Source organism: Falco rusticolus, chromosome 6, assembly GCF_015220075.1.
Source record: "Falco rusticolus isolate bFalRus1 chromosome 6, bFalRus1.pri, whole genome shotgun sequence".
In the NCBI taxonomy this organism is placed as follows: domain Eukaryota; kingdom Metazoa; phylum Chordata; class Aves; order Falconiformes; family Falconidae; genus Falco; species Falco rusticolus.
The window spans coordinates 31,842,617-31,870,608 of NC_051192.1; the positions used below are offsets into that span (position 1 = coordinate 31,842,617).

Consider the following 27,992-nt stretch of genomic DNA (forward strand, 5'->3'; position numbering starts at 1 on the left):
GGAAAAAAAGTCAGTGGAAATATAAAAACACCCCCGAAAGAAAATGGAAGATTGCCATTTTACGATAAAATATTCTCTGTTGGCAGCTCTGTATCCAGAGCAGATATCATAGGTGACTGTGAAGGCATTCACCATGAAGCCTTTTATTTGCAGTGTGATCCCATGTGGGAAGAGCTACTTCTAGGGCAGGACCTGTTTCTACCTCTTTCCAGAAACCATTGCCTGTTGCAATGACAGTGTTTGCAGCCAGGTCCTGTGCAGTATGAGAGCACGCTAAGACCAAGAACCCAGTTCATATAAGGCCATTACCAGTAATCAGAAAACACCAACCTGACCCAGCAGTGTAACAGCAAATCTTTCTGAATTGCATCAACCTGTCAAAGACTCAGTTGTCCAAAACTCATGTGAGTCAACTATTTGATTAAAGTAAAAATGGGTCGGCAGGGAAAGCAGATGGGAGAAAGGGCTGATGTTATCTTGAACTATGCTAAAAATGAAAAAGCAGTATATAGTTACTGGTGTGATCAGACTCTACAAGTAGTCAGGTTGTACAAAGAGCATCATGCTGCTTCACCAGGTAAATATATAACTGAAAGGTACTGCTGCACATTTCACAGATTAAACACAAAAATATAGTAAGGAAATGCAAACAAATAGCAGCTGGCAAAAATGCATGATTATTTACATTGCCAGAGTACAGACAACTGAGATGCCTGTTTTCAGTTATGTGCCTTCACATGGATCAAAATGCTACCCCATCTCTTTCTTAAGGTAATAAATGCATTATTTCTACAGAAACGCACAAAAGAAGGTTGAGGATTGGTATATCTACTTCCATTTCTCCTCTATAAATTATTATCAGTAGTGTGCTGTGAGGAAGTCCTTTCATTTCATCTAGTAAATTCAGCTACCCAGATTATTTCATTTTTTTCTTTTTTTTCTTTTCTTTCTTTTTTTTTTGTTTTGTTTTGTTTTGTTTTTGTTGTTGTTTGCTGATCTGAGATTACATTAAATTGACATGTTTACATATTGGAAATTTGCATTGTTTTAGTTTCATGAGTGCCATCTCACATCATAGCTTTTCATCTGATTTATGCTAATAGCAAATGGTTGGCTAGTATATTCTCCATTTGCATGGTCTTCACTCCCAGTCAATCTGATTTACCCACAGAAGAAAAGCAGAAGTACTAAAATTATTTCATTTGTTTCTTGGGACCTTCATGTTGGTAAAATACTAGTTTTCCACACCTTTGCCATGTTGTTTCGCTTTCTCTGCTCACTTTGGGCTTTAGAAAGCGAAGAGTTCATATTTCAGCAACAGGCAGGCAAGGAGGTTATGCTTTTACTGCTTCAAGTTAAATAGAAATATTCATCATTAACATGATTTGCAGAGTCAACTTACTGATAGCATATAGAGCTGCTCCAAGTAAGTGTGAGCTTCAGGCTGCACTGGTCAATGAGACATAAAAATAGCACCAGTCACAGAGCACATTTTCATGACTTAGTGAGGCTTTTTCCTGTCAGCAATGTGATTGAACGTTAAGTAGAAATGATTTAGGATTGCAGGTAGTCTTGCAATCTTGCTGATACAAGGGCTATATTCAACCTTTCACTCTTTAGATAAGATTAAATGGAAAACAGACTCACTTCAATTCTGAGCAGGTAGGTAAAGAAAAACAAGAAGAGCAAAAGAGGCAGGAAAACACACACACCTCACACACACATCAATACTTTGTTAACAATGCAGCCTTTCCATGACAAATGGGGCACTTCTGTATTTCTGTCTTGTCAAATACAGTTCATTACTGCTTGTTTTGCCTCTGCCCCATAGAAACTTTTTCCAGGTACATGTGGCCAGGTGTATCACATTCTTGCAATGACATGTACTACTGTAACTACTGTGGACCTCAGCAGAAAAGATAAAGTGCAAAACGTGAGCGATCACAGGACTCAGTCTCTCTAGTGTCCTGGTTTCCTTGCCTTTCTCTTGGAAGTCTTTGAGTGAGTCTTTTCTTCCTTGTTTGAAGGGGCATTAGTGGGAAATTGCAGTCCAAATCCATTAAGTCCATTTAAGAAGACACATTGAAAGTAGCGGACAGGAGCTAGGAAAACAAGGAAGAGATGGTTAATGTTTATAGTTTCCAAACTGGGACCATGAGTCTATTCCATCTTCTTTCAGAAAACATCTGTATAATTTCATTCCCATATAAGTAAATCATAACAACACAAATCTCTATCGTGTGATCACAAGCCAGGTTCCACATATCAGCAAGATTTTAGCTAAAGCACTCAGTGAGACTTCTTTGTAACACAAGATGAGAAATAATTATTCACAATTTCACATTTAAACCCATTATTCCTCTCAGTGTTATAGTCCTACTTCTCCCTGAGTATGTGCATTTTGGGATAGCTGAACAGAAACCCTTAAAATTCGCACATATATTTTTCCTATTGTATATTTCACAGCCACTTTCATATATATTGAAGGGCTCCAGAAGAACTTACATTTAATAGTAACAATGACATATTTTATTAGGCTTCAAAGGAATTTTCTTTTATTCTGAATAAAGGGATCATAAATGACAGTATCTCCTTCCTAGTCCTTCACAATCATGGAGGTTTTATCCCTTTTGATTTTTGAGCACTAGCCTGTGTAGTCACACTTCTCACCATTATTTTAAAAGCTTTCAAGAACACATACTGTAGCACAGATGGAATTGACCTAATTTGTTCCAAAAGCTGAGATTTTCACTCTGAAATTGATGTTGACAAGATTATAAAAGATAACTATTACTCAGTTATGTGTTTGGGAAAATGACTGGAGGGATGTTGTCATCTGAAACAAGTTAGTTTTCATGCAATTGATTTTCTTATGACTTCTTCTTTCCTCTGCAATTCATTCCATATATTAAAAAAAAAAAAAGAAAAAAAAGAAAAAAAAGAGCTGTTCCCTGTGACAGTTCTAAACTGAAATGGACACAAGGGCTCCCTGTGTTGTAGACTGAGGTGCACAATTTATTTATTGACTGCCAGGTCACAGTAAATGGTGGACCAGAGAGTGGTGTTTTAGAAATGCCAGTATATTCAGTTCAGTTATATTATCCTCTGTGGTCTTCTTGCCTGACTCATGCAAAGGTTAAGTCTTTGTTATCTAAAAAGCACACTTGAAAATGGAGTTGGACATCAGATCCTTATGAAAATGACTTACTGCTTTTCCACTAAGTCTAAGAATGGAAAAAATATTTTCCCCAAATTTTCAGTATTACTGATGTTCCTCTGTGAGATGAATGCAATTTCTTCAGAAAACAGACAAAGCAATTCCCATGACCAGAACTTACAGCCAGAATGTGACAGACCAAGGTTTCCCGGCGAGGCCTGACAAGCCATGGACTAGGTTCAAGGTGTGGATGTGCCGTGTACTCTACCATCGGTCATTTTACAGAGGCATTTGGAAAAGACCAGGTAGTTTCAACAAACAAACTTATTAGATCCTTGAACTAAGGTAACTTTTGTAAGTAAAACTAACTAAAAGCAGTATATTGCCACAAAACCTGGTGTGATTAAAACCAATGTCCTCCTACCAAAGTACTCTGTCAGAGATTTCTCAATCAGACCTTTTTTAAAAAAAACCCTATCAAATACACAAGTACCTAAAATTTAATCCCAGTGGGTGCCAGTTTGATAAAGAAAAATGCCTTACAGGAAGAATTAAAAACTCATATTTCACTGTTTTAATGGAAATTATTTCTGCATATTCTTCTTATGGATATAGAAATGAAAATTAGAATGTCAATAACTTTTTCTTCTTTATGAAGGCAAGCAGGGCATCATGTACTTTCTAGCCCTAATAAATACCAATAACTAATTTACTGAAGGTTAAAAAATTATTGTATTTTACATGCAATCAGAATGCAAAAATTTTGCTCTTGTTCTTCACCCACACTTACATAAAGTCCTGATACATACTAGCTTATATAACTACACACTTAAAAGCATTTTAAATATGGATATATATTGTAATTATAGCATGCCTGAAACCACAGTGTTTTCCAGAGGTATTATCTGATCATCATTCTAAAATCACTACTAGTACTGGCCATTGCAACTATTTAATTTGAAAATCTGACTTACAGTCTATTGTTAAAAGCCACTAAATGCATGAAGGGAAAGGGAAAGGGAAAACTTTCAGATTTTTGCAAATTGGCCAACAGCCACAAACTAATTTCAAGGGCCTTAATACTAAATTTGAAAAATAGGCACAGAAAATAATGATTAAAAAGAAATCCAAAATTAATGTGTATTTAAAATGTGTAATGCAAAAGATCATCCTTGATTGTGTTATTTCTGAGATACCTGTAGTGTTTGTGAAGTGAGCCCTGTTTGGTTAACATGTACTTTTGTTGAGTGCAACATTTTGAAGTGACATTCTAATAGTTATATAGCCTGTTACTTATTATCTGTCATACCAGATGATATAATATACATATCAGAAATATATATACTTATACATAACAGAAAATATCAGTTAAGTGTAAGATAAAGAAGAAACTCAGGAGAGATAGGGCTGGTAGTGATGACTTTTATTCTGCTTACTTTCATAAGACTCTAATTCCAATAACTTAATTTGTTATCATGTTAACTACTTGCGGTGAAACTTTCAATGCTGAAATTAGCTGCAGGCTGAGCTTGTTTTTTGGCAACAAACCCTAAAGAACAATGTAGGGATATTTTTTGTGGGAAAAAAAAAAATCCAGCTAAGAAAAAGAAAAAGTTTTTGGTTTCTTTTTTGTGTAAAAAAATCTTTCCTTTTAAAAGTGTCAGTATCCTAGGAGGCTAGAGGGGCAATGTGGAAGGCACAAGACATCTGACTTGTGTGTCAAGGATGATGAGACTGAGATGGGACGCTGTGGTGGAGACTGCCTGCTAAAGCCAAAAATGTGGTCTGCCATGGTAGGAGGTTGATCTAGCAAAGTACCCAGGGCAGGTGATTCTTAGAGCAACTGGAAGACAAAAATAAGTGGTATACAATTTGACCAAAGAGCTTGAGGAGAAAAATAGACATAGCTGTGTCAAGAGATTGTGACCAAGGAACTGGAAAGTGGTAGGGGAACCTTATGTTAAGAAGCGAGCCCTTGCTGGAGATTCTGACAGAAAAAAACCAGAGTAAGAGTTATTTTGTGGACAAAGTGAGAGTGGAAAAGCCTGAAGAGTGGAAGTAAGATAGGATAAACACTGCAAATGGGATGGGAATAAGAACAAGGGGACTAGAAAAGGCAGGATATGTACAAGAATTTTTAAGATAAGGTGGAAAAAAACTATCATACCTCTTCCATGAGAAATGTGTAAGGGCTATGAGGCTAAACAACTATGAATGTTCCAGCATACTGTATTCCATGGACAATTGCTCTGCTGTCAGCCAGCAGCCAACACCACTGGTAAACCACTTTGTCCCTCTTCAGTGCTCATATATTTTGAGGATGACAATGTAATGCTGTTGGGAAATTTTCCTTTTGTGCAAATGACAGGAGCTCTTGCTAAGAGGCCGGGGTCTGCATGGGCTGTAATGTCAGGGTCTGAGCTGGTACGTATCAGTGTGCAGAGCCAAAGGCCCTTTCCATGCTGCCAGTCACAGAGGCCTCCTCTATGGTATGAGTGAAGCACCACGACGAATTCACCTGTAGGAAGTGTCTCCTAGCCTCTCAGGCATAGGCAAGGCTACAGCCAATGAGAAATTTAGCTATAGCAGCTCTTCACTGGAGAAAAGTTTTCTGACAAAAGGGAAAAACGTAGATTCTGCTTTTAAAAAATAATCAAAATACACAAAATAATTAATTAAAACTCTTTGTTGACTATTTCATCTTGCAGAAGGATATAGTAAAAAAAGCAAATGTTTTTTTCATCAATACTAAACAGTCTATAGTGGAGGATTTAAAATATCCAATTATCCAAAAGCAACTTTATAAATAACAAGTGATACCTGAAACAAAAATTTGGAAACTCTACCTTTTGATTTTCAAAACTTTTCAATGAAACTTTTCTGATTTTTTTTTTTTTTGAAAATCTACAAATATTTCTGAAAAAAAAATAAAATTTCTAACCGGAATGTCATTGGAATGAATCTGAAATATTTCACTCTCAAAGGAAAAGCCCCAATTTCAAAAAAATGTTTGGGGTTAAATCAAGCACAATGCTTTGTGGATTTATTCTAATATTAAAGCATTGTTTATATATGAGTAAATTAAGAGATTCACTTGTTGAAAGATTGAACTATTTTGATACATCATATTGTATGTGAGATCTAGTAGTTACTTTTATCAGAGTACAACATTTAGTAAGCAAGATGTTATTTTTCCAAATGTAGGTACAGAAAGGGTGCGTGATCAGGTTTTGGATGACAGCCAAACTATTTTAAAAGGCTTTTTTTTTTTCCATAGTCTCTTTGTAGATTGCTTCTTATTAATTCTCCCAGTACAAAGCTACTCATTTACAACAGAAAATTTCATCAGCATGCCTTGCTGGGACAGATCTTTTGTATTTTAGCTAATCAAGCAACTAGAACTCTGAAAACTGAAGTAAACATACATTGCAAGTGTCTGTTGTATTTATTTATTTAATATTTTCTGGTATCTCATCTGTTGTCCTTCTTTATGGCTGATGACATTCATACTTTTTGTAAACTGATTGGTCTGCCTTAGCATATTCTAACTTCTTAAGCAAAATGAAGTCAGCTGCCCATATGGTAAGTCTATGGAGGAGGAAATGGTTTCAGAATTATGTTTCTCCCTGTGTGCTTTTTCATTATTTCCTTTTCATGTTGTCCTTCTCAGGTTACTTTAGCAAATCTCAGCTGCAAAACATGTAGGTAAGAACTTAATTCAAAAAATACCAACAGCTTTGGAGCTGTGTCTATAGCAGATTTGGCAACACTGTTATGATACAAGCCATAGTTGGGAGAACAATTTGAATTTTGGCATGCAATCCCGTTCTGCCTTTGTAATTCCTGCATTCAATGTGAATATGGTAGGTATCTTTTAAACTGAAGAGGGTTCTCACTTTGAATGCATTGTCTCATACCTTCAGGGCAAATGTTACTGGGAAAAGATGAATAGTAGAAGCAAAACATGTGGTTTAACACCAGACATTTTGTCCTGATGCTTTTCTTTAGGATGCAGTTTATGAGAATTTATATAATTACTTAAATTTCCCTTATGAGTATTACTGAAGAAACAGAAAAACTCAATGCTGGAAAACTGTAGAAATGTTTTTATGTTTTTTGTTTGGGTGTTTTGTTTTGTTTTTTAACAAATTATAACTAATGCTGTTATATAAGGACATCTGATACCTAAGACAAATTAATTTCTGAAAGGCTGGAGAAGGGGGTATTTCCTTCTTTGTTTTTCACTTTGTGAAAGGAACAGGCACTTTTTTTTCCTCACAAAAAGAGAAAAATCTTTTAAGATATTTTTTATCTTTTAAAATGACTTTTGCCTGGATGGAAATTAGTTTGAAGTGAAAACAGCCAAGACGAGTTCCAGAAAGCAGAGAAACAAACCAACCCCCCCTGGAATCAAGGTTTATGTGAAACTATTTAGAGCTGGTCAAGAGGAAATGCTAAGTGCTTTCCATAGATAGCCAGTAAATAATACAAGTATTCCATGGAGTTTATGTGTGCTCTTGATTTCCAAATGACATGCATCTCACACAGAGGGCTGGTTTCAAGAAATGTGAGGAATATTGCAAGAGGACGCTCCTGGTACTTTCAGTTCTTCAGCAGAAAGGACGAAACCAGCCTATTCAGGTCCCTCTGGAAGGCAACACGGCCCTCTGCACATCAGCCATTCTTCCCACTGTTATGTCCTCTGCGGTGCTGGGGGTACACTTTGCTCCACCATTCAGATCATTAATGAAGATGATAAATGGAATCAGTATTGACCCGTGAATTACCCGGTTAGTTACTGGCTTCCAACTGGACTTCCTGCCTCTGATCGCCACCTTCTAGGCCTGGCAGTTTAGCCAGTTTTCAGTTCACCTCACTGCTCATCTAGACCATACTTAAACATTTTGTCTATGAGTTTCCTGTGTGAGACAGTGCCAAAAGCTTTCCTGATGTCAAGGTACACAATATCCACTGCCCTCCCCTGGTCTACAAAGTCAGTCATTTCATCATAGAAGTTTATCAGGTTGGTCAAGTGTGACTTTCCCTTTGTGAATCCATGCTGACTATTCCTGATCACCTTCTTGTCTTTCATGTGTCTGGCAATGGTTTCCAGGTTTAGCTGCTTTATTATGATCCCAGGTTTTGGGGTGAGCCTGACCAGCCTGTAGCTTCCTGGGCCCTTGCCCTTTTTGAAGACAGGAGGAACATTTGCTTATGACAGTCCTCAGGCACCTTTCCCAATTGCCATGATTGTTCAAAGATTATTTTGTTTTGAGAATCTATTTTAACATTGAAAGAGCTAGAATGCAAATTACATACTATTCTTCGTTAATTGCTCTCATTAAGCCTATTGAATGGAAAAGGTAATAGGTAAAAGGCAACTAGCTGACACGAGTCCTAGTAAGGGATGAGGCATTAGAGAACAAATACAATCCCAAAGCTGTAAGAGTGTTGAAATAGTTAAACAGTGTTCTTAGATACTGTTCCATTTCCACATATTCACATAAGGCAAATAAATATACCAGCAGAACTGACTTGGCTGAGAACCAGCTGACAGGCTCACAGGACTCCAAATACATCCCAGAATCATATCTAAGTTTCAAAGCATGCACATCTGTCATACCCCGTACAGATACTGTTATGGTGTCATCCACAAGTCCTTTACCATCCCAAACAGATTACTCATTGTCTCATGCCTGGCTAAGGCAGTGAAGAGTTAAATCCACTTGTACATGGCATAAATCATCAGTTTATGTGAATCCGTGTAGAATATTGGAATCAATGTATGAGAAGCTTCACACTCAGGTTTCAATACTGCTTAATAGGTGGTTACAGGTTTTTTTCCTTATGGTGGCTTATATTGGTTAACAGTCTTTATTTACTGTCTGAGCAGTAAGATTCACACTCAGCCATTTACATTTCCAAAGCATGAGAATGCAGGCACTGATGAAGTAACGATAAGATCCCAAATCCTTTTTCTGCTGAGAGAAGGATTAAGGAACTGCTAGTAAAGAGTGTATTTTTAAATCTGAATAGATCACCAGAACTTTCCATACAAAAGGAATAAAGCGGTCCTCAACCAGAGGTCCCTTTCTCTGACAAACCTTGATGAGGAAAGATTTTCATGAGAAGCCCATTCACCAGGACTATTAAGCATCTGTCAGCTAACTAAAAGAACCCTGCAGTGCAAGAGACATTATAAAAGCTCAATGCTAGGTAAGTACTGATTTGTTTACTTTCATTCTGCATATTTATGTCTTTGTAGATCCTTATATCCTGAGAAGTTTATTTTGGAATTCTTTCTGTGCTGATTTAGCTGAAGTAGTTCTTTAAGAAAATTGATGAATATGAGGGCATTCCATTGTTAGAGACATGATGTATCTTAAAAGTCAAGGTGCTAGGAAACTGTAAAAGAATTTGACTTCCAATAGATTGATCTACAGTTTCCAAGGGATGAGAGCTCTAGCTTCACTTAAGCAGCATGTCTGATTTAGAAATTGGTAATTCAGGGGCTAAAGAAGGAAAACCAGTTTTCATTTCCGTTAGCTACACACTGTCTAGTTGGGAACATATTTAAACTCTAAGGATGACCAAGGAACTTGTACTAATTTTCATGAAAACTTCTGAGTTAATATAATTTGATACCATTTTTAGTTTGATAGTTGGACTTGATGATCTTAAAGGTCTTCTCCAATCTACACGATTCTGTGATTCTGAAGAGTACTCCTTTAGCATAGCTTTCTATCATTCAAAGTGCCAAACTATCACTCAAGTGCCTATTCAAGTAGTTACTGGGAGTTTTGTGTAAGAAATTATGGTGACCCAAAGAAGCAAACGAATGTACTTTTTAAAGATAGTGTCCTTAAAATTAATCTTATAAGGAAAAGGGGCAGAAAATTCAGAAAGGAATAAAATTTACTAGTCATAAAGAATATAAAGGTGTTCCTCTTCATATGTTACAACAGTTAAAGTCCCCTTTCTAGGGTCAGATAGCTGTTTTTAATGCAAGTCATCAGAAAAAAGATGTTAATTAAAAAGCAATAGCTTTTAGCAATAACAGTTTGGTTATTAGGGAAAAATTACAGAGCATGTGTGAGAAAACAATTTTTATTACTACTGGTTTTTAGTTTGAATCAAATTTCTTCACTTAAAGACTTCCCTAATAGAATTAAAGGATTCAGCAAAGCACAAAAATTCAGGCAGTCATAGCATTGGAAACAACTAATCAGTAAACAATTATAAGTAAGAGGAAAGTATTAACAATTGCACTCATTTCTTTGTGATTGCTTCTCAGGAATGTACATACTGTGTTTTGGTTCAGCAATCAAAACAGAACCACACAAGAACAAAGAAGACTTGTTTCAGTGACTGGGGAGCTGAAGTTTTTTTTCACTTACTAAAGGGCAAGGATGAGAAGCAGGTGTTTTCTCCCTTGCTCTGCTTCTTCTGTCAAACAATTTGGGTTCTTTCCCTTAACATTTCATGAAAATTACAGTATGATAAACTGACCAGAGAAAGCGCAGGGGCAGATGGTGAATAGAAGTGGTGTGGAATCCTTGCTAAGTATCACAAACTTTTGCCTTCACACTTTCTAAAACAAGTACATAAGTCTTTGTGCTTACCGGCACAGCACAACTGACATTTAATTTAGATCCCATTTCTCTGAATAGCAAAGTTGAATGCAGGAGACCAAATACTGTTTTCTTAAATTCACACCATGGTTCATGTTTAGATACTAGCTCTTCAAAACAACATGGTTTGCTTCAAAAATTAGATTATTTCTGTTAAATCAGTTTCAATTCCTTTCTTATTATTGAGCATGCTGTGCACCCACACTACTGCTGCTCTCAGGAAGTACAATGCTTAATGGGAAGGAAGAGGCGAAAGAGAAGAGAAAACTTATACTTCTATTACACATAAGAAATATTACTACAACTTTAAATCAATTCTGTGTATTTAAAAACATCCCCTTAAAATGACATTTTCTAGCACTGTATAGACAATGTGTACACAGGGAAAAATGTTGCCACTTGAGGATACTTCTTTTGCATCTTATCTGGAAAGAAAATGAAGAAATGGCTAGAAAGTAGCTCTCAAAACTACTTTCAAAGTAGTCTGTGATACAATGCAATTGATTGCTTGTCTTTGCAAAGACCATTCAAGTTTTTATATCCATTTAAATAGGGGGTCTGTCAGATAAAAAATATTTAATAAAAAAGTACTAAAAATGTGTGAGTAGCAGAGCTAAATAATAACAATAACATTGTTATTACAGCCATTAGAACTCTGAATGCATGTTCTCCTTACTGGCTCTTTTTCAAATGTTGTTACCACTGCAAGGTCCGGAGAAGGTAAAATAGATAAACTTTAAAAGAATAAATACACCTCCTCCCAAAAATAGTGCTCAAGAATAAGCAAAAAACATCCAGAAGTTTTTTCCATTTCTGATGAGTGTCTAAGGTCCCATCTCACTCAGGAAATTTGCTAAATGCACAAAAGAAACCAGCCTTTATTTGTGTTTCAATCAGTGGAACAAAAATAGTAAGTACAAATTTAGTAGTATGTGTCTCTACGAACACTTTCTTGGTATAAAACGTGTGGTAAATGTATAAAATCAATAGCACTAGAAGATCACTCTGGTCATATTTAACACCATTAGAGGGGAAAAATATCACTACAGTAAAATATATCTATGAGATCAGAAGACCAGAACTGGTTAAAACCAGTTATGATTTGTTACTTATCAAAGCCAGTGCTCTTTTTGAAACATAGCAACAAAGCTCAATGAATGAGATCCTTATCCTAACAAAAACTGATTTTTGCAATAAAAGGTGAAGTTTATTATTTATATCTTTTACCTTTAATGTTATAGATAACACCTAACAACCACTAAAGGTAGAAAAAAAAATCTGAATTTTGCTAACTGGCTCTTGCATTGTCTAGTAAGAAGGCTTAATGGATAAATAATCTGTATGTTTAGAGAAAAATATTTTATTCTGTGTGATGGTCACTGCACACAAACCACGTAAATGTCTGAATATCCCTGAAGTGGCTTTACCCCAAAATTAGTTTAGAAATTCTTTTTGTTAGGTAGTTAAACCATGCAAGATGTAACAGTGCAACACATATGTGGTAATACAGACACTTCCAACAAAGCATAGCAATGATCAGAGTGCACACTCTTTACAATTTTGATAGCACTGTGCTTTCGAAGGACTCTGGTACTGGCGTTATGTGCTTTATTACTGAAACATAGGAGAAAATGAATGAATCATTCAAGAAGTGATACTTAAGAGGGATCAACAATTTAATGCAGACCTGATCCAAGGTCTATTAAATTTGTCGGATTTTTTCAGTCTGCAGTGGTAATTATATGAGATGACAGTGGTATTTGGTGAGCAACAATATAGAATTGGATTTTATTGCTACTGCTCAATAAACAATGACAGTGTCTTGCTAGGATTCATTATGTCCTGGTCATGTACCTTAGGGATGTTGACATGACATGGTCTCTGTTGATTTATTCCTATGGCCAGCATGTTAGATTAATGTAATTACAACGTATTGCATTAAAATCATTGTTTCAAATGAACTGTCAGACCCTTAAAGATTGGCTTCAACTTTACATACAAACACATATATGCATAAAAAATATATAAAACCAAAGAAGAAGGTAAAAACAATCAGGGATCTTATTATCTTAACAAGATTGGATAGCAAATAACTGGAAGTTGATACCAGATCCTTATTCACCTGTTGTCCTAGTTTCAGCTGGGAGAGAGTTAACTTTCTCAATAGTAGCTGGTACAGTGTTGTATTTTGGATTTAGTATAATAATAATGTTGATAACACACTGATGGTTTAGTGATTGCTAAGTAGCACTTACTCTAAATAAAAGACTTTTCAGTTTCCCGTGCTCTCCAGTGAGCAGGTGCAGTAGAAGCTGGGAGGGAGCAGAGCCAGGACAGCTGACCACAAACTAATCACAGGGATATTCCATACCACAGAAGGTCATGCTCAGTATAGAAACGGGGGAGAGTTGTCTGGGAGCCACTGATCACTGCTTGAGGACTGCCTAGGCATCAGTCACTGAATGGTGAGTGGGTGGTATTATGCATCACTTTTTTTTTTTCCCTTGTGTTTAATTCCTCTCTCTTTCTTTTTCCTTTCCATTACAATTGTTTTTGTTGTTATTGTTATTATTATAATTATTTTAATTATATTTAACTTTTTTTTAGTTATTAAATTGTTCTTCTTTCAACCCACAAGTTTTACCTTTTTCCATTTCTTTTCCCCATCCCACCGGGGGCACGGTGTGGGGAGTGAGTATGGTACATAGCTGCTAGCTGGAGTTAAACCACAACAGCTGTGAAGGCAGGGGATGGAGAGGGGAGGGGAGAGGAATGGTGTGTAATAAGGCAGTGAAGCAACTAATGAAAGTGAAGCTGGTGTTTGAATGACACAAGTGCGTTCTTCATTTCAGCTATCATTCTAACAGAACTCTTCATTAGATAAAGGGTTTTTCTGGATGTGTGTTACATTATATCCTAGTGGGAGTCTGTTACAGACCACCCAACCAGGATGAAGAGACAGATGAAACATTCTATAACAACTGGAAGTCTCAAGATCACTGGCCCTTGTTCTCTTGGGGGACTTCAGCCTACCAGATGTCTGCTGGAAATACTACAGAGTGGGTAGGAAACAGTCTAGGAGATTTCTGGAGTGTGTGGAAGATGACTTCTTGACACAGCTGGTCAGTGAGCCAGACAGAGGAGATGTCCCACTGCACCTGCTGTTTACAAACAGGGAAGGACTGGTGGGTGGTGTGGTCAGAAGACATCCTGGGCATAGCAATCATAAGATGATAGAGTTTTTGATTCTCAGAGAAGTAGGGAAGGGGGTCAGCAGAGCTGCTACCTTGGACTTCCATAGTGCAGACTTTGGCCTGTTTAAAAGCCTGGTTGAGAGAGTCCCTTGGGAGATAGTTCTGAAGGGCCAAGGGGTGTAGGAAGGCTGAACATTCTTCAAGAAGGTAGTCTTAAAGGTGCAGGACCAGGCTGTTCCCATATGCCAAAAAACAAGCCATCAGGGAAGAAGACCGGCCGGGCTGAACAGAGAGCTTTGGCTGGAGCTCAGGAGAAAACAGGACAGTTTACCACCTTTGGAAGAAGGGGCAGGCTACTCAGGAGGACCATAAGAATGTGACTAGGTTATGCAGGTAGAAAATTGGAAAGGCAAGTGTCCAGCTAGAACTCAGGCTGGCCACTGCCATAAAAGATAACAAAAAATATTTTTACAAATACATTAGAAACGAGAGCCAAGAATAATCTTCATCCTTTATTGGATGTGGAGGGGAACATTGCCACAAAGGATGAGGAAAAGGCTGAGGTACTTAATGCTTTCTCTGCTGCAGTCTTTAACAGTAAGACCAGCTTCCCTCTGGGTACTTAGCCCCCTGAGCTGGAAGACAGGGACAAGGAGCAGAATGAATTCACCACAGTCCAAGAGGAAACAGTTAGTGACCTGCTGCTTTACTTAGACATGTACAAGTCTATGGGGCCAGGTAGGATCCACCTGAGGGTACTGGAGGAGCTGGTGGAAGAGCTTGCCAAGCCACTCTCCATCATTTATCAACAGTCCTGGCAAACTGGAGAGGTCCCAGAAGACTGGAGGCTAGCCAATGTGACCCCCATCTACAAGAAGGACAGGGAGGAGGAAACTACTGGCCTGTCAGCATGACCTTGGTGCCAGGGAAGGCCATGGAGCAGCTCATCCTGAGCACTATCACACGGCACAAGCAGAAGAACCAGGGGATCAGGTCCAGCCAGCATGGGTTTATGAAAAGCATGTCCTGTATGACTAACCTGATCTTCTATGACAAGGTGACCTGACAACATGGATGAGGGAAAGGCTGTGGATGTTGCCTACCTGGACCTTAGTAAAGCCTTTGACACTGTCTGCTACAGCGTTCTCCTGAAGAAACTGGCTATTCACAGCTTGGATGGGTGTACTCTGTGCTGGGTTAAAAGCTATCTGGATGGCCAAGCACAGAGTGGTAGTAAATGGAGATGGCAGCTGGTCCAAGTGGAGTTGCCCAGGGCTTGGTATTTGGGCCAGTTCTGTTTAGTATTTTTATTGACAATCTGGACAAGGGGATCGAGTGCACCTTCAGTAAGTTTGCAGATGACACCAAGCTGGCGGGTAGGGGGAGTGTTGATGTTCTTGAGGGCAGGAAGGCTCTGCAGAGGGATCTGGGCAGGCTGGATCGATGGGCCAAGGCCAGTTGTGTGAGGTTCAACAAGGAGAAGTGCTGGGTCCTGCACTTGGGTCACAACAACCCAACGCAACACTACAGGCTTGGGGAAGAGTGGCTGGAAAGCTGCCTGGTGGGAAAGGCCCTGGGGCTGCTGGCTGATGGCTGGCTGAACGTGAGCCCACAGTGTACCCAAGTGTCCAAGCAGGCCAACAGCATCCTGGCTTGTATCCAGAACAGTGTGGCCAGCAGAACTCGGGAAGTGGTCGTCCTCCTGTACTCAGCCTGGTGAGGCCACACCTCAAATACTGTGGTCAGTCTTGGGCCCCTCACTGCAAGAAAGACATTGAGATGCCGGAGCATGTTCAGAGAACATGGTCAACATGCTTCACACAGCAACGAAGCTGGTGAAGGGTCTGGAGCACAAGTCTTATGAAGAGCAGCTGAGGGAACTGGGGCTGTTTCATCTAGAGAGGAGGAGGCTCAGGGGAGACCTTATTGCTTTCTACAATGACCTGAAAGGAGGTTGTAGACAGGTAGGGGTAGGTGTCTTCTCCCAGTTAACAAGTGGCAGGACAAGAGGAAATGCCCTCAGTTTGCACCAGGGGAGGTTTAGATTGGATATTAGGAAAAACTTTTTCACTGAAAGGATTGTCAAACACTAGAACAGGCTGCTCAGGGAGGTGGTGGAATCACCATCCCTGGAGGTATTTAAAAAATATGTAGATGTGGTGCTTAGCAATATGGTTTAGTGGTGGCCTTGGCAGTCCTGGTTTAATGGTTGGACTTGATTATCTCAAAGGTCTCTTCCAACCTAAATGATTCTGTGATTCTATGATTATGTGTACACATTTATCTTCCTCAGTGAGAACTTTTCTGCTTGGGAGCAGCAGCACTTCTTCATAGCAATAAAAATTCAGGAACGACAGAGTGCTTGAACTATGCTACTGACAAACCCTGATAAGCTCAAATTCATCCTGCTTAACACCAGACACTAGAGGTACTACCTTCTGGATTTAGCTCTAGCCACATGACATAATGCTGAGGCAATTCAGATGCTGAAGGGATGAGTAACCCACTGGAGAAGTTCCTTTCTCATTGACTATGGAACTTGTGCAAATATGCTTTTATTTAAGCGCTTATGATAAGGATGATTGGATCTGTGCCTGTGTGCTACTTACGATGAAAGATGAAGCTAAATTAGAATGTGTTCCTCACCTTGAATTTGCACGGTTCTAGGAACAAGGGAAAACATAAAGAAACCATAGAAGTTCAGTAGACTGGCTTCTTTAAAATGTTTCACAGCATCTGCTGTCAGTTCTGGTCTCACTAACAGAATTGCATCACATAATTATGATTTGTCCACTGGATTTGACTATATCCATAATAACCTGGAAACATGAACTTACTCCAACATCAAGATGACTGTTTTTCAGCTGATAAATCTAAAAAACCAAAATCTATGTTGATAAAACAGTAAGACAGAGTCTCGGTCCTCTAAGCAATGTGCCTATTAGAAGAGAAGGGATGACATTAGAGGAATTGCTTCCTAAAGTTAAGAGGAATTTGAAGAAATGCCCATTTATCTGAAACAAAGATAAATAATCTTTGACTCAGAAAACTGTTGAAGAATTTCATTTTGTATAAAACTTTGCTTCCATGAGGTATGTCATGGAAACATATACTATGTACTTTTTTACCCTTTTCTTGCAGTGTCATTTAAGAAGATTATAGCAGTCAAACTAAAGGGTAAAACCATCTTAATAATAAGTGTTAAGATACTAGATATTGATATTTATAGCAAAATCATTCAGAGGCTGATGCTGAATTTTGATTTTGGTTTGTTTTTTTCATTTGATTTGGCACAGATTTTATATAAATTTATAAATGCTTGGAGCCACTTAGTTTAATTTTAGCAAAAGGTTTTGACCTAGTTAAGAGGAAGGGAATGAAATCATTGTCCGACAGGCATAAATAACATTACTAATTGGATTCATTTTGCAAAGTTAATCAAATCAGGTTCTCATTATTGGATCTAACCCAGTATGTTAAATAATATATTTTTTCATATTCTTTTTTTCCATAGGCTATGACCCTTGTATGTTGTTTAGTTAGACCAATTTATCCCTACATTTACAGAAAATATAGATGTTTCTTTAATAATTCACTAGGCAAATAATTTTTAGGCTTAACATGAGAATTAATCAATTCATGAATTAATTGCAACCCCCTCAACTTTTGATAATCTTGTCCTTTGCTGATTTTTGCTCATCCTCCAACTGATTTTTTTTGCCAAAGATCCTTCTTTTGAGTTTTTCTTTACTGTATTCCCTGGGATAATTTTGCTCATTCCTTTTGATGTAAACAACCATTCCAAGCTCCGAAGGCATGTTAACAAGTGTAAAGGGAGATGTCTAGTAATGTTTGTGGACCAAGATTTAGAGTGGACTTGAGACACCTTGAACAAGATTTAGTTTGAATCACAGCACCTATATGTGAAGTCACATTCACAAATCAGATCTTCAGTGACAACAGGAAATATCCCTCCATTATGAATTGCAAAGCTTTCCAGATACTAAACTTAGTGCTGTATGTCTGGATGAGCCACAGAAGCTAGCTAGCTACATACATTAGTAGATGTGCCTGATGGTATAAGAATTAGACCAGAATTATTTCTAAGTTTTACCCAGTAACCATTTTGAAGTATTTTATGTAAAGAAGTCTCTGAAGTAGAAACTGACCTTTATATCAAATAGATAAATCTTGCCTGTTAACCTCCAGTACCAACGACTCATGTATTAATTGATCTGGAACTATGCAAATTCAATAGAAACAGGCAGTTGTTCCAGCCACACTATTTGGTAACTCAGCCACCCTAGTGCCCTCCTGGGAAGTGGAAGGTATAAAGCTGACTCTTTCCAGGTGAAGAGGGCTCTGAAAGAGTGTGAGCTAAATCTCTTGGAGAGTACACAGTAACTACACAGGTATAAAGAAAATAACACCTTCATCACTTTTTTAAAAGCAAAGTAATTATAACTGCATTTTGTCAAGAGCCTGATGTTACCGATGGGTTAGTCGTGCTCAAAGTATGTCTGGCAGGTAGGAATTGTTAATGAAGTTTTTGGATCCTAATGAAGTTTTTGTAGGAACTGAGCACTAGGCTAGCAGTTTTGCCTATTTCAAAAACATGGGTGTAGGGGCCAAAACATTCTCTGTTTGCATGGGAAGGTGCCTTATGGATGCAGAAAACTTAAGCTTTACGGAATCTCTTTAACAGACTGTTTGGGACATTAAAATCTTGAAAAATAATGTTTTGGGTCTTACCTTGTATTTTTAGCAGTGGTATTTTTTGTTAATTGGCAAGGACTGCTCATTATCTTCAGGATTCATCTCTTACAGATTTTAAGTGAAAGTCTAGCAGTGGGGTCTGTAAAGCATTCATGGTTGTGACACAGCTAAGGTTTGCACAATTACTAAGAAAAGGTTCTCAGTAATTTGAAGACTGAGCTAGTAAAGATCAAGTACTATTAACATGTAGCTAATATTTAGATGCTACATGGAAATTGAACTGAATCAACCCTTCTTTTGTCACTGTGTTGGTAACTGAAAACTTACGATTGTTTACAGGGGAGGTGGACTTTAAACTGAGTTCAAGTAACTCTTGACATAATGCAAAGTTGATTGAGAATCAGTCTCAGTGATTCCAAATTGTAAATTAATCTTGACAACAAATAAACTCAAGGTGAGATAAAGGAATTACCATATATAGCCGAAGATATATGTTTGGGATTAGTTTACATCTAGGGATAGAAGACACAACAGGAACCCAAAGTGCTTCTACATTCTCCCCATGAAATTCTTCCCAAAGAAAAAACTTACCCTTTGGGCATTTAAATGGAATATCTGTAATTCATAAATTAGATTACAATGCTACTATGCTGAGAGACTATCTATAAGCTTATAATTAACATAAACCTGATATTTTGGTCTCATTCCTGGTGTGTGTTTACAGATTTTAAGTTTCAAAACTTACTGCAATCTATAAGTTTTCCAGTGACATATAATCAGCTTCAAGACCAGATGATAAAGCTTCCATTTTACCTAGCTATGTCAATGTGGCTGATATTGCCTCCTTATATGGCTTTTCTATGTAGGAACAATCAGGAAGATTAATTCAAGATAACTTTAAGGATGGATTAATTAGGCCGTATAAAAATGTTGTGTGGGCACTCATTCAGAATTCAAGCAGTCTTGTGAAATTTTCATCAATTCAATTTCAAAATAGATTAAACTAAATTAAATCAAGGTCACCTTAGTTCTTAGCAAGCGACCACTCAAGCATTTAGCACTATTTAACTGAGCTCTTTAGACATACACCTCTTGTTAATGCACAGTATTCCTCCATGTCTCTGCTCAGACAAACCTACCAAGTTTTAGTCTCCAAATATTTCTTTAAAAGTCAATTTCAGAACAGTGGAATGACTAACACCAACAACCAAGTTGTTAAAAAGCCTGCATATGCACCCTTGGTCCTCACAATTCTACAAACATAAAGTGTTGAGACATTCATGTGTATCCACAGAATGGAGGCTGTTCTACATGGACTCTTGCAAGCAGCCTTAGTGCGCAGGTCATCCTGCTCTGGTGCTGAGTACCTGTACTGCAGAGTGATGAGCGCCCTTGGAAAATCTTACTGAACGAAAATATCCTGCATAGACACAGGTCTTGTAAATGAGCGAGCACAGATCTTATACAAAAGATGCTGAAACTTCTGAGAATGCCAGTTCTTTCTGTTATTTTACAGCCAATGGCACATCTTCTTATGTCCAGAAAATACAACATTGATATTAGTGATTTATTGCTGAATTCTGGTGAGGAAAAAATGATGAAACTCTTAACACAAATTATTTCAAGGATGCTATTACTGTTTTCATTATTACTTGCAGAGACACAGCTGTTACAGTTAATGGTCCCTTACTTGATCTATCTTTCTATTTTGAGAAAGGGCATCCCATCTTTTCTCCTCAATATTTTTGTTCACCTTCTTTGATCTAGCTGCATTCAAATGGCCAGCTTCAGGAGTATGAGTTTATGCAGCTGAAGTTCTGGCAGAAACTGCTGACAGAATAGCAGAACCACCATACATTTAAGATAAACAGACTGGGGGGAAAGGAGAGCAGAAAATACAGTATCTGCAGTTCATCACTTATCTATAGATGAGAACTACCTGTCCTGCAGTGATGAAGTTCTTGCCTTGCCTTTTGAATATTCTGCATTATTTTTAAAGTAGTTCAATGCTTCTATTTTATAGAATAGTAGTGATTGTGCTTAATGAAATTGACAAAACCTGCAACTTAGAATAATGGAAAATACCATATTTTTCTCCAAAGTCTTCAAATGCTTCAGAAGCAAGGAAAAAATAATATTCCATGGAAAAGATCTTACACATTGCACTTTGGACAAGTTTATGTTCCCTTAACAATGAGAATACATCTTAGAATCATACAATCTTAGAATCATAGAATGGTTTGGGCCGGAAGGGACCATAAAGTTCATCTAGGTCCAACCCCCTGCCATGGACAGGGACACCTTCCACCAGACCAGGTTGCTCAAAGCCCCATCGAAGCCAGTTTTGAACACTTCCAGGGATGGGGCATCCACAGCTTCTCTGGGCAGCCTGTGCCAGTGCCTCACCACCCTCCCAGGAAAGAGTTTCTGCTTAATATCTAGTCTAAATCTACCCTCTTTTAGTTTTAAGCTGTTCCCCCTTGTTCTATCACTACATGCCCTTGTAAAAAGTCCCTCCAGCATCATTGATGGTGTCTCAAATGGCTGTCATATCAAATGTCACATTAAACAGAACTTTCTTCATTTGCAGATTTGGAAATCATCTTTGCATTGGAAAATATATTACAGGAAGGCAGAAAGTGTGAAACAAAAAAACAGCCTTACAGTAATAAACCAGTCACCACATGCTAATACAGACGTGATGATTTCATCCACTGGAGCTGCTGTTTTTCATGTGGTGATCACTATGTGCCATTGAATATCTTTTGCTGATAATATGATGAAATGATTCCTCTTTATGCTAGAAGATAGCTGAGAAACTGTATTACTCTCTATAGCTGCAGAAGCAGAAGAAAAATCGAGTTGAGAAATGCTTCCTCCTCCCTCCTCTCCCCCCTCCCCCACCAAAAAAAAGTGCTAGTATAGTATGTTCATATAAACAGTGTTCTGACCTTGCTTAATGATAATTTTAGTTTTCCCAGAGGTACAGCTTCTTTGATTGGACAGTAAGTATAGGTGTTGTCATGTCCAAGAAAGTTTTAAACCTCTAATAATTTATGAGGGTAAATGCAGGAGTTATGTAAGTCTATTTATGACATATCTATTTACATGGAAGTTAGAATTACTGGTTTGATTTTTCAACTTTGAGAATAATTCACACATTTCTCTAATTTAACAAAGAAATTTATATGGTATTAATATAAATCTCATTATTTCTCACTCTTCGTGCTCTTTCATCACAGCCTGTCTTTATTTCTGTCACATTTGCACATCTGTGGTCTTAGATAACAGCATATTAAAACCATCAACCTCTTCAACTAGCTGTATGACAAATGCAACACATTGTTTCTCTAGCTTTCAGCCATGAGGACAGTTACAAGGTAATTACAATAAACATAATCAACTTTTGATTAATTTTGATTTTCACAGTCTTGTATAAGTAGACAGGTGTTCATACAAAGGGTATGGTAGATAGTCCTCACCACAGAACTGAATTTGTACACTCTTCAAATTTTACTCTTCAAAAAGAGTACAAAAACCTGCTTCTGTGTACTTGCAAATATATTTGTTGTAAGAAGAAAAAAAAATGGAGTTCCAAGAATTCCCATTTGTGGTTTTTTTTTGCTGTGTGGGTAAATTTCAGTCTGGGTACAGGTGTCAGTTTTGACATTTAGGACAGGAGAAAGAAATGAAAGGGATTTTGGGTAATTGCTAACAGCTCTACAGGGGAGTGAAATTTAGTGTCTACTGCACTTATCACCATTGTTTACAAAAGATATAGTACTGCTTAAAAATCTGTTTAAATGTGGAGCATTCTAAAAAATTGAAGAGATATACAGCTTTTAAAATTGCTTATTTTTCTCTATCTGATTAAGTTTTAATATCAGGGAAATGATGAAGGACTGATAAAAATCTAAGAACACATGATTCTACACTTTTCAGCTTTTGAAAGCTGAAAGAAAATTTAGTATTTAAATTTTTAGATTAGCTTAGAATGTGCAAATCCTTTTATATTCCCGTTTATCAGCAAAAAGTGCTGGTATTCAGTGCACTGGGGAAAACACACTGGCTTCATTGCAAACAGAACAAGCAAAAGCTATCAAGGTCCAACTCAAGTGTACATGACCTAGGATTTGGTTTCAATTTTTGAATTCTCAGTTTGGGCAAATACCAAAGAAAAAAATTCATAAAGAGAGACCACTTTGATGTTCTTATGGAAGCCTTTCATCCATTTTCTGAAAAATAATGACTTTTCAGTGGACAAAGAATAAATTGAAAATACTTATGTAGTAAGTATTTTTTGCAAAGCCAGTTATGAAGAACTATATGCACAGAGCTGCTTATGGTTTGGGAAACATCCATTGTGCAATGATAATGTACAATTAAATTAAGCAATCATAACAGTTACTGTAAAGTGAAAGCCACAATAACACAGTTTTTGGATGATGTAAACTTTGCGGGAGTGTGGTGTGCAGGAGAAAGTCCAGTGGCAGACAAGTTTTAGTCCATTCCAGTTTTACACTGAATTTAGCATTTTTCTCCATAAGATAATTATTTTCTCTCCTGATAAAAACTTTGGTTTAACTTACTGGTTATTTATTATGATTAGCACTACTTCGGATGCTTATCTTAGAAGTTCATTTGCATTTCTCTTCCTTGATATCAGATCGTTTTGTCCTTGTTTTATTCTTAGCTACTTTTTTAATATATTCTAATATTTAAGTTTATACATAAGGACAAATAGGTATTTAAAAATAAATAGATACATATAACTGCACATACATTACACATTTTATATCACGTGTGTAAGACTCTAAAGCATTCTACTTATAGTAAGTGGTAAAAAAATCATATGCAATGAAATAGCCTGGATGGTTAGAGGTGAAATTATTTCCTCAGTAGTTTAAGACAACAAAGTTGCACTGGGAGGATCCATAGTAATACTTGGTTCATATTTTCTGTGCAAACCAGTTAAACCTCACAGATGAGGTTAAGGACTTTGATTCTTGTCTGTCATGACTCAGTGCAGTTCCACTGAAGTCTCAGGGATTAATTTATACTAGTAAAGAATCTGGAATATATTTTTATTTTTACTGTAAACTAGGAAAAACATGGAGCTAACCAATAAGACAATGCAGGGAGATTTCTTTCTGAGATGCCCTACCCTTATTCATCTTTTTTTCAAGGAGGATTGGGCCAGGGGGCACGCTGTGATGGGAGACAATATTTATTAATGTGAGAGAAAATAAATTGAATGTGCTTCTCTTTATGAGGTTTTGTTATAGAATAGATTTTCTGTGAGGAGCATATGTTTTGTTTAAATAATGCACTTCCAAATTAATTACAGGACAATTGGTTCATCAAATAATTAGCTGAATATATGTTTAAAAGTTTAGGAAGTGGTAAAGCAATACCATTTAAGCAATCATTCTCCACAGGAACAACATTTATGGATTTAGTTTACCTGGCTTGCCTCACATCTCATCCTCTAGACTTGAATGAGAGATGTGAAAAGAGAGCAAGTGTGATCTTTGAAAAAAACCAACAAACCCACAACCAAAACCTGAAAAACAAAAAGGAAAAACATGGAAGGAAAAAGGAATTTCCTTTACAGTAAAGTAATATCATGTACCTGATGTCAGATTGTGATGTTGTGGAACTTCTTTAACTGGTGGGACAAAAAGAAAAAAAAAATAGATGTTAAATTAACCTACAGTTTCAGGCCAAAATATTGAAATAAATAAAACCCACGCTAATTTCTTGGAATGAACTCACAGACAGAAATCTCTATAAACCAGTTTTTTTCTTTAAGCATGACTTTCTTAGTAAAATATTTAAACATAGAAATATTATGTCTGGTAATACCACTGAAGCAAATGGCTTCTAGATACTGGTTTAGCAAACTTGTACCTGTACACCTAACTGTTATTCTTTGAAGGTGCAGGACCTCAATATACAATGTTTATATGTTAGTCACTTTAACCAGTATAGAGAAGACATTTATGTCTTAGACCACTAAATAAATTAGTGTCACTTATAAATAAATTAGTGTCACTTATTACTATTAATTATCTTTGGAGGTGTATCAGAAACCATTTCTCTGTCTGCATAATCAAGGCAGTGCGGCGTCCAACAGGTTAGGATATAGGTGACCATGAAGTCTATCTTATGTGTGAAAACCACTTCTTGTTATCAATGTAGTTATTCTACAATATAAAGCTGGTGGTCTGAAGCATCACACAGGCTATAGAGATGAGCTTTGCACTACCGCCCTAGGGAGCATAACCGTTAGATATGTGGGGATGCCTCATCCTGCTAGTCTGTGGGTTTAGTGCTGCAGGGCTCTGTAGACAGGCTAATGCTGTACCGGCCAGGAAGGGTCACACACCGGGCACCACCGCAGCCAGATTTGATGTGCTGGAGTAATCCTTGATACTCAAATGCAAAGGAGACATTGTGCATTAAATTACTGGGGATTTCTGTACAATTTCATCATTTTTGCTTACTTGCACGTATCTAGAAATACTAACAAAGCTTCTTTTTCCAATCCCATGGAAAAAACCCCTAATGTTTGCATTTTCATTGCTGTTTGCAGAGTTTAAAATCCCTTTATTACCTTTGGTTTTTTCATCTTTCAGGTGTTTTTTCTCAACTTGTTTTTCTAGGAAGGAAAAAGTAGCACAGGTCAAGGTTTGTAAATCGACTGCTGAATAGATTATTACCTAGACTTTTCAAGTAAAATTCTTTGAAAATTAACACAGATCTTTTATGGGTTGTTTCAAAGAGCAATACATGCAGATTGTAATCTTATAGTATCTTAATTGTGATCTTCTACATATATATCCACACAGAGAATAAATTCCTACCTTCTTTTTCCTTAGCTGTCTTTGTTTTTTTCATGGCTAGAAAGATTTGCAAGGAAACAACATTAAGTGACAGGCATCAGAAACATGGAGCTCTTACAGTAAGTGCATTACAAAAAGCTGATCTCCCTAGTAATTTTCCTGGAATAATAACTGTGGTAAATGTGTCTCGTGGCATGTATACAATGTATCTAATATTCCCACCATGGCTGCTACCCTTAGTGGCAGTAGCAGTTCTGGGCTTTCTGAACAGCCATTCTGAGTATTGCTGGTTGCAGAGTAGTTTGGAAACTCATGATACAGGCTTTAGGCACTAGAATTCTGTAATTCCTTAAGTACTGTCAGAATTACCTAATTCGGGTGGCCAAAATGCATCAGGAAGTACCCCTCTGCCTATTGCCTGCTTTCTACGTTCTTTCCCAGAGCAATCTCAATTGCCTGAAACAAACAAGAAAACCGCCCCAGGATATGGAGCTAGATGGACCTTTAGAACCAGCAGATGTGACCATTCTGAAGTTCTGCAGCAGTAGATTCTGGTTTATTTTGTGTAGTTTATTTTTCTCTAATTTTACATTCACTTAGAATATGTGCTTTTTTCCTTTCAGCATCCTTTTCCCCAGCCCGCAAATACAGAGGTTTGGTCTGTGACTCCATTCAACAAGGCAGATTGAAATTAAGTAAGGTGTATTGCTTCCGGCATCTGAGCCCATTTCAGTATTCCCTGTTGGTTACAGCAGAAAACTGGCAGGCTGCCTTCTATTTGTTCATTTGCACTTCAAATTATCCAACCAGTTGTGATAAAGCTTTGTTCGAAGTCTTCTGGTGCATGTGGTACCTGATTAACACTAGCTTGTTCAGTGGTGATCACCTGTGTCTGGCTCAGCAAAACATGCTGCCAAAGATGAACGGTGGAAATAACATCATCAGCTGTTCAGAACTGTCTTTGGTAGAGAACTGTGTCGCTACAAAGCTGTCAGTTTGCCAATGCTAGTTTACATTAGCATTGTTCATTGTTGATGAACAATATGTATTAATCAACACTGGTATGTTTTCATTAATTCTTTCCATAAGACATATCAGAGAGATGTAATACTTACCTGCTGTTGGGATTTCACCTGTTGGCTCTCCAGGAAAACGATAAATGGGAAGGGGGGGGGAGGAAAAGAGCATGAGGTTCAGTACCATGTTTTTTCAAGGCAAGTAACCATTTAAATAGATCTCTTTCATCTGCAACTTCACTGCAGGATATTAAATTGCAAAGAAATATGCCTTAACAATGGGTGCGTACATGGAATTTCACACTGGAAGGTGAAAGTCTCACTCTTTGAAGTGCTATAATCCAGCATGCAATGTTTCTTGCAAATGCAAACACTGTGCCAATCAAAGCTTTCCAGCAAGCAAATATTTAAATAGAGTTATTTTTAAATGTGCATTCAAGGTTATAGCTGACTATGCTATTTTGAAAAAAATGTATTCAGTTTAATTTCTGCCTCTCTTTCCTTATCATCCACACATCCCAACCAAAGACTGACACTGACCTTGAGTAGCAGGCATTCACCCCTGTATACCTGTTTCTTGTGCATTATCAGTTTGCCTTGCCTTTAAAGAGTAAAAGCTCTTGAGAGCTGGAAAAAAAATTGACTACATCTTTGCACAGCACCTAAAACAAAAGAAGCATATATTCCTGTGCTATAATAGTACCTGTAATAGTTAATGAAAATTCATCAATTCAATGGGATAGAAATTCCCTGGTGTAAACCATCATGACTCTTTTCAAATCAAAGGAATGAATTAAATTTTGTTTTGGAATCCAAGAGTTTTTTACCCATTGCTACTGCATTAGTCCCAGTTTTATTTCAGAACACAATTTTAAGTAAACAGAATAACCTCACTAGCCAAGCAAAGCCTTTATTCCTTGAACCCAGAAGGGGATAAAAAAGGAATAAGCTCACAAAACTTTTCAGGGACTCCTTTGATTGAATTATCTCTGTATTTTCCTCACGCTGAGTTTTGGCTTCAGATGAACATGAGGGTCTTCAGCTCACACCAAGGTGAAAATGTTTCAGTCTATGCTTTTTCAACAGGAAGACCGAGCAATTAAGCATGATTTTCACTAACACATCCCAGTAAACTTTCATCCAGGTCTTTGTTTATAGGGAGACTCACAAAAGTTAGGGCTCAATACTTAGGCATCACAGGCATTCAGCAAAGACCAGTTTTGCTGCTATTAAATGATGACATGTTCAAGCCATTTAATATTTGCATTTCTGCTTGACATCATGCTCATAGCTGCTGAAAGCTGATGCATTACTGCATCCTGACCCATTGATTAATACCTTTTCTCATTTTCAAAAGGAAAAAAAAAAAAAGCAAAAAGAGATTTGTCTGAGACACTACCTCTAGGAATGGGGTTCAGGGTCATGCTCTCACT

General features: G+C 37.4%; 1 long non-coding RNA gene across 1 annotated transcript; it reads right to left on the reverse strand.

Moving 5' to 3' along the window:
• LOC119150147 lies at positions 1-25,360 on the reverse strand. Its single transcript, XR_005104956.1, has 3 exons — positions 25,315-25,360; positions 24,331-24,366; positions 1-2,102 (listed from the first exon to the last, which is right to left on the reverse strand). It is a non-coding gene; the product is annotated as an uncharacterized LOC119150147 (long non-coding RNA).
• Between the last annotated feature and the right edge of the window lie 2,632 nt (positions 25,361-27,992).